The following is an 8423-nucleotide window of genomic DNA, read 5'->3' as shown; positions in this document are numbered from 1 at the left end:
ATAGTTTGGCACCATCACTATTTAACTTGGTATTGGAATATATAGTGAGGAAATGTAATGTAGACACAAGGAACACAATAGCGTATAAACAAACGCAAATAATGGCGTATGCAGATGATATTATTATAGTATCGAGATCCCTAAGAGCAATGAAGGAGACATATAAAGAAATAAAACTGGCTTAGAGGTGAATGTAAATAAAATTAAAATGCTGATACAATCTAGAAGGAATCCAAGGCAAACTAGAGAAATTAACATGGAAGGGGACGGGATAGAAATATCTGAAGACTTCATATATTTAGAATCGAAATTCCACAAAGATGGAGAGGAAAATCATGAAATAACAAGAAGAATAAAACTAGCGAATAATGCATATTTCTTGTCACTATCAGTGTTTAGATCAAAGGATATACACCGAGCGATTAAAACAAAAATATATAAAACAATGATAAGACCGGTGCTTTATTATGGATGTGAGGGTTGGATGCTAAACAAGAAAGAGGAATCAGTCATCAATTCTTTCGAGAGGAAAATCCTAAGACGAATTTATGGACCAATAAAAGAGAATGGGATATGGAGAATAAGATATAATAAAGAGTTTTACAAATTATATAAGGAGCCAGAGATCTCAGTGATGATAAAGCTTAAAGGATTGCAATGGGCTGGGCATGTACAGAGAATGGATAAGGAGCGTATCCCAAAGAAAATATTATATAGTGCAACAGGTGGTAGGATACATGCTGGGAAACCAAGAACTCGATGGATCGATGCGGTGGAAGAAGATGCAAAGAAGTTAATAGGCATAAGGAACTGGAAGAGAGCAGCACAGGATAGAGAGGAATGGAGGGGCTTGATAAGGGAGGCCAAGGCCCTACTTCGGGCTGAAGAATGAATAGCATCTTGCTACCTCCTAGCCCTCCTTCCACCAGCTGACATACATCCCATAGTTTAAATGTTTTGTTGTGTCTAGCCATACATCACTTCGGCTGATTCCACACCAACTCAGTAGGGTTCAAGTTGCTATGATAAGATGATAGCCTGGCAATGACATTGCCTGATTTCTTTGCATGTTGGTCTACAGAACTCACTTCAGTCCCACCATCACAGGCATTACCAACCTTAGAAATTCAATGCCAGTACCAGGGAATAAAGTTTCTAAAACTCTCTTCTATCCTGCATCCTTCTGAGAAAAAGTTTCCAAGAACAGTACTCCATCACAAAAATACCCCTGCTTTTGTATGGCATGAGGTGGTTGGTGACATCTATGGACCTTGTGATCATGACTTTATATCAGATTTGTAAGGTTCCTTTCATAAGTTGGTGAAATGTAGGGAATGTCCTGTTTGTTGAGATGCATTCTTCGGCTCTGGTACCCTTACATGCAAATGACTTCATAAGGTTCATTTCATAAGTTGGTGATATGTAGAGACTGTCCTGTGAGTTTAGATGCATACTTTGGGTCTGGTAGCCTTACATGTAAATGACTGTATTGAGATGTCATGTAGGAACTATAACCTAGACTGTCCTGTGAGTTTAGATGCATACTTTGGTTCTGGTAGCCTTACATGTAAATGACTATGTATTGAGGTGTCATGTAGGAACTATAACCTATACAGTGCCTGAGTTTTCAATATTCAGAAATTTTATTTCAGAAAATGTTTTTTCTTCAGTTGTCATAGAATTACTTCAGATCATCAGACTATTATATATGAAGAGTTCTGTTTTTTGGGATGTAACACTAGTCTGATGAAAGCCAACTGACATTTCAGAGGAACGTAATGCCTCCATCTTCAGGGTCAGAGAGTAAGCCAAGTAGCAAACTGCATTAAGCAGGCACCAAGCTGCATGGCATTACATCTCAGAAGACAGACCTCTTCGTAGTCAACACTGGTGAAGGATGGGCCAAGCAAGAAACCAGCAGAAGCAGAGCTTGCTGGTTTCTTGGCAGCTTACCATTTGATCATAAATATGGAGGCAATATTTTCCTCAAAATGCCAAGTTGTCTGTAAAGTATACAATATTCCAACCCCATAGGATAATATTCTTCACTATTATATGTAGCTTTCAAGTGTCAAGTTATGAACAGAAAGTATAAGGTTGAATACAGATATCTAAATTTGAAACATTTTCATTCAGATTTACTCACTTTCGTCAGCCCTAAATGCTTATGAACGTTAAGCCTGTTTGCTTAGGATTAATCACATTTCAGTAACAGAATTTTAAATTTAGATTAGATATTTATACTGTTTTACAGGAATCACTGTGAAAATTTCACCTGATGGATAAGAAGTGATATTGTTCATTCTGTTATGAAAACCTCAAATCCTGCATTGGTTACATCAATTCATTTCACCAATTTTTAAAAATGGAGCAAGTTCCTCAGTAATGTAGGGACCTGGGTTCCAGAATCTCTGACCAGTTTCTTTTGAACTTTTTGTTAAGAGTTGGGAAGGTTTCATGTTGTTTGGGTAGCACATAACTGCTTTATCCAAAATGTGATTGTGGTAATGGGCTTCAAAGGGAGGAACATATCTTTTGGAATTGTAAACAGTGTGATGGACATATTGCCTGAGAACAGCAAAAAAGAATACCCAAAATGAGTTACACAGTTCTTAAGGTTAGAGAAAAAATTATTTGTACAAGGCGTCTGTTACTCTATAAACAAAATTCCTAAATTTACTTAAAAAAGGAAAAAGAAGTATACACATACATACAGAATATTAATAGTATATTCTTAGAGTTAAGAGATATATTAAAAAATCATGGGGTGACCACTATGATAGAATAAGATATTTATAAGTATGTGCTAGAGAGGGTCAGATGGGCATTGCCTAAGTCATTTTTGTGTGTATATCTGTGTGTGTGTGTGTGTGTGTGTGTGTGCATGCGTGTGTGATTCTTTTCAAACTAAGACATGCAAAGGGGATTACTTCATAAAGAAATCCTAAATGTATTTTAAAAAAATAAAAAGTATATGTGCAAAAGAGTAATAGTATATTCTTTTTTTTTTTTAATTTATTTTGTTGATCCATACTGATACAATCATTGGATACAGAATAGTCAAAAATACAAGACAGTACAATATTAACAAATAATGATAAATAAATATATAAATAGCACATGCAATCATTAAAAGATTTTTAAAAGATCCTTGAGTTAAGATGGATGTTCAAAAACAAGCCAAATTGCAGTGGTTACAGGATCCAAGTGAAATAAATGGGGATAATCAGAACAATATAAGATGTGAAACCAGCAGGCATTTCAGGAATAAAGAGGGAATATCTGAAAGGCAAACTTAATGAGCTTGCAAAGAGCAGTAAGAACAAAAACATTTAGACACCTGTACAGAGAATAAATGACTTTAAAAAGAGGTTATCAGCCTAGAAGTAACTTAGTGAAGGACAAGAATGGTGATCTGCTTGGAGATTCCCACAACATTTTGAATAGGTGGAGGAACTACTTCTCTCAGTTATTGAATGTACATAGGGTCAGTGATGTTAGGCAGATAGATATACGTACAACTGGGTCCTTAATAACTGGTTCTGGTCCCTTTGAGGTTGAAATTGAAATTGCAAAGTTGAGAACATATAAATAGCCTGGATGTGATCAAATTCCAGCAGGAGGTGAAACAATACAATCTGAGATCCATAAATGCATTTATTCTGATTGCCTGATCAGTGGTATGAGTCTATTATTGTATCAATTTACAAGAAGGGGGATAAAACTGGTGGTAGTAACTATTGAGGCATATCAACCTCATACAAAATATTATCCTATGTTCTCTCAAGTTTAAGTCTGTATGTAGATGAAATTATTGGGGATCATCAGTGTGGATTTGGANTGCATTCTGGTGACTGGACAGCAACATATACTTAGTTTCCTTTGTTTACTTCCAGACCAAACTCCTTCCTAGTGTCAATCAAAGTTTCTATATTTTTCTTTATGGAATCTATGTTATCTCCCAGTAGAGTCACATCAGCACAGACCAGCAGCTGATGTGTCTCATTTAATTTCAGTCCCACCCGGCTTTCTGTGGCCTACCTAGTGGCATATTCTGAAGTAAAGTTGAAAAGCAATGGCAATAAAGCACCTCCTAGTTTTAGACCATTCTGAATTGGAAATGTGTCAGATGCTTTATTGCCATTGCTTTTCAACTTTACTTCAGAATATGCCACTAGGTAGGCCACAGAAAGCCGGGTGGGACTGAAATTAAATGAGACACATCAGCTGCTGGTCTGTGCTGATGTGACTCTACTGGGAGATAACATAGATTCCATAAAGAAAAATATAGAAACTTTGATTGACACTAGGAAGGAGTTTGGTCTGGAAGTAAACAAAGGAAACTAAGTATATGTTGCTGTCCAGTCACCAGAATGCAAGGCAAGATCATGACATAGAAATAGTTAACATATACTTTGAAAATGTGGCACAGTTCATATATCTGAGAATGACAGTAATAAATCAAAACTTGATTCAGAAGGAAATTAAGAGGAGACTGAATTTTGGTAATGTGTAGCTGTCCAATTTAGGGGATGGTCAATTGATTTTTTCTTGTATGGTCAGAGTTCTGTGAAATTCATCACTTTCGTCTCACAGATGGATATTTCCTTCTGAGACATGTAGCAGGTGGCTTGGGTCAAGCTTGAAGCCAGGTGCACATCAGTAAATCAGTCAAGTTTCTGTGTAAAATGAAACCAGGTTCTTTAGAAATTCAAAAGTTTGACAGTGGTAATTATAATTTTAGCAGGGTCATTCTGGACTCATGGTACCCCAAATTCCAGTTCGACAGTCACACAGCAAGTGGCAGAGTTCAAACCTAAACTCTGGCCACTTCAGTATTTCTTTCTCTAATTGAAGGAAATAGATTAAGCAGCCTCCCAGCTTGCCCGATCCAGCCAATCAGCATTTGAAGTGGGACGTCCTTTCCCTGAATTTTGGATAACCATGGGAGATGTCTACCTTCAGAGAGGACTTGGCTAGAGGACTCCAAAAATTACATTCATTGGGGATACACATGCTCAGATAACTCCAATCACCCATTTATTCACTTGTCTGTTGTTCCTCTTGAACTAATGTGTCTTAGAAATCAGTAACTGAGCCTAAACCCAGTGATCAATTAAGTTGATCACTATGGTGCATTTATCACTTTAATAGCACAATTTGAATACAGACTTGAAACTGGCAATTGATGTTGGAGTGTTAACCATCCTACACCTGAGACCCCCCTATCACCAAAGTCACAATCAACATGACCTGAGAGGAGTCGGATTTCTCTACCCGAGCTAGTAGTACAAAAAGACCGGCTAGAAATGCTTCCTACCATTCAGTCCAGAATCATTTGTCTTCTCATCTGCTGTCTAAAACCATAAAAATTAGAATATACAAAACCATAATTTTGCTGTGTTCTGTATGGGTGTGAAGCTTGGTGTCTGACATTAAGGGAGGAACATAGACTGAGGGTATTTGAGAACAGGGTGCTGAGAAGAACATTTGGAGCAAAGAGAGATGAAGTGACTGGAGGTTGCAGAAAACTGCATAATGAGGAGCTTCATAACTTTCTTCACCGAGTGTAATTAGAGTAATCAAGCCAAAGAGGATGAGATGTGCAGGAGCCAAAGAGGAATTCATATGGGATATTGGTTGGAAAGCCAGCAGGAAAGAGACCACTAAGAAGACCAAGATATAGGTGGGTGGATAATATTAAGATGTATCTTAGAGAGACAGAATGGAATGGTATGGATTGGATTGATCTGGCTCAGGATAGGAACCAGTGGAGGACTGTTCTGAACATGGTGATAAACCATACGGTTCCATAAAATGTTGGGAAATTCTTGAGTAGCTGCAGAGACTGGTATCTTCTCAAGATGGGCTCAGCTCCATGGAGTTAGTTTGACATCATAGGGGAAACATTACAAATCTTCAAGGTTATAGGCCATACAGGAAATTGGGCTGTGTCCAACTTCAAGAGAATATGCACTCCCATCTACCTATGAGTCGTCTGATGCCTCAGTATCTCCTGGGTTTATAATTTAGTAGTATGGTTATGAGTTTTCAACCTTTAACATCCGAAGTGCCTCGATTGGGCCTGTGATGAATATGGTCGTCGTGGCCAAAGTACCCTGTTTTGGTCAGTCGGGCATTTAAACTCCTCTAGTGGAAGCACGCGCACAGTCCTAAATATTTATTTTTAAATGTAGTAATTACCAGTCAGACTTGAGTAAAACCATAATAGAGGAATTAAAATTATACCTAATTGAAGAACAGCAAAAAAAAAAAATATATATTTATACAGGGTGTCCCAGGAGGAATGGACCAAACTTCGGGAGGGTGTTCCTTATGTTAAAGTATGCCGATATAACCCAAAACACCTATGTCCAAAGTTGTACGGTTACGGAGATAATGGCCAGAGAAGTGTCAAACTTTGACCGGCGTTGCACACTTGTTGATTATAAAATACATATTAAAACTGGCAGGAATATGTGGATTCTGTAACGTTAATAATGTACGTAAGATCAAACTAACTTGTGAGTGACATGAAGCCATAAAATTGAAGTACAAAATACTCGCTCGCCATGCCATAATTGTCCTTAGGGTTTCCAAGCACTATACATGACACATGAATGGCAATCTCTGACGTAATGTGCTGACTGCGCGTTCTGATAAAGCCAACTACATAAGTACGGATAGAGTGAATCACGGCACTCAAGGACAAACATAGATAAGACCTCTCAGCTGATAGGTATAGTCCGTAGACCCGCTAGAAGACCACACTTTTCTCGGGCCATTATCTCCGTAACCGTTCAACTTTGGACATAGGTGCTTTGGGTTATATCGGCATACTTTAACATAAGGAACACCCTCCCGAAGTTTGGTCCACTCCTCCTGGGACACCCTGTATATATATATATATTGTCGCGTTTTGGGGGTATAACGCGACAAATAACTTCACGCCGTATTTTATATAGCGAATTTTATTTCACATTCGCACTTACAATCACACAATTGACAGTTTTAGAACTACTGCTATCTGCAGTATCACAAATAGTACACTCCAAATGCCACAATACAACTGACTGGTTGCTGGCTAACTCGGAACTAACTCGGAGGTAGTTCGAGGACTGACTCGGAGATAGCTCCAGGACTAACTGTGAATAGCCTTCGCTGCTCCTCTTGTAGCCTCGATCGGACAATACAGAAAACGGCCACGTAATAAGCACCCTTGTTGCCTGGCGCTGTGTTGCTAGTAACGCTAGCGGTAGTAACCGCTGTTACCACCGTCGTCTCTCGCAATCATGTTTACCCGTGCTGCCCTTGGTGACGTCATCGCTGTTGACTCGCTTTGCATAGCGACCAGGATGCTAGGACTCGGCTAACTTCGGCTCACTTCGGCTTCGCTCGGCGCCGCTCGTGACCTCACCGCGGGGAGAGTTGCGGGGTGATTACGCGCCTATTACGCGAGCGCTACGTTACCGCTACGTGCAGCTGGGGAGGTAGGGGTCAACATGTCACACTGCTCCCTCCTTAAAGCTGTTCGTCCCGAATAGCCTAACGGTGCATCCCCGTTCCTTTNCATACGCCTGTGTCCTACACAGCGTGTAATCTTTATTCCGATGGCGGTCGCTTCTTTCCGCTGGCATCCGAAGGTTCCCAGGGGAATATCCTTCTTGAAGGCAATTCTCCAACGTCGTGCCACTGTCGCGCGACGGGATGTCTTCCTGCAGGGGGCAGCCAACTTCATCCGGGGTCCACAGTTTTCCCGTGTCGAATTCTTTATACTTCGTCGATGTCGGTCCCTGCGCCTTTTCTTCCTCGGTTCTCCGACCGGCATTACTTCGGCGTCTTGTACGGGTACCTCTAGTAGTTCTGCCGCTTCAGGTTTCCTGTGCACTGATCCCGGCTTTTCATCTTCTGGACGTGCCACCGTTTCTTGGTAGGCCATCGTCACTCCGACCGGTATAACTATGGGGACCACTTCTTGTTGTGCCGTCGCAGGTTTTATGTCCGCTGTGCAGGCCACCGTCTCCTTTTGGGTAATCGGCGTCAATTCATTTTCAGGTTCACTGACCGGTATCACTGTGACGTCGTCTACGGGGACCTCTTCTTGTTGTTCCGCCTCAGGTTTCATGCCCACTGGGGCCGGCTTTTCTACTTCTAGATGTGCCTCCATCTCTTGGCAGGCTGTCATCTCTTTCTGCCAGGCATCCTTATTAGCTTGCAACCTCTTCTCACGCATGGCGGCCGTCCTTGCTTCGATGGCTTTCGTCTCCGCGTGAATAGCTTCTCTTTCTGCGGCCATTTCTCGCCGGGCCTTTCTATCGGCGTCTAGTATCGCCTCTAGGAGATCAAAAATTGTTTCCATTTCCATCGTGTGGTAGTATAATTTGTTGAGGCGTGTTCAAGTTCGTAAAACACTTCTGACACCA

Source organism: Cryptotermes secundus, unplaced genomic scaffold (assembly GCF_002891405.2).
Source record: "Cryptotermes secundus unplaced genomic scaffold, Csec_1.0 scaffold860, whole genome shotgun sequence".
NCBI lineage: Eukaryota > Metazoa > Arthropoda > Insecta > Blattodea > Kalotermitidae > Cryptotermes > Cryptotermes secundus.
Note: the sequence above shows the minus strand (reverse complement) of the source record.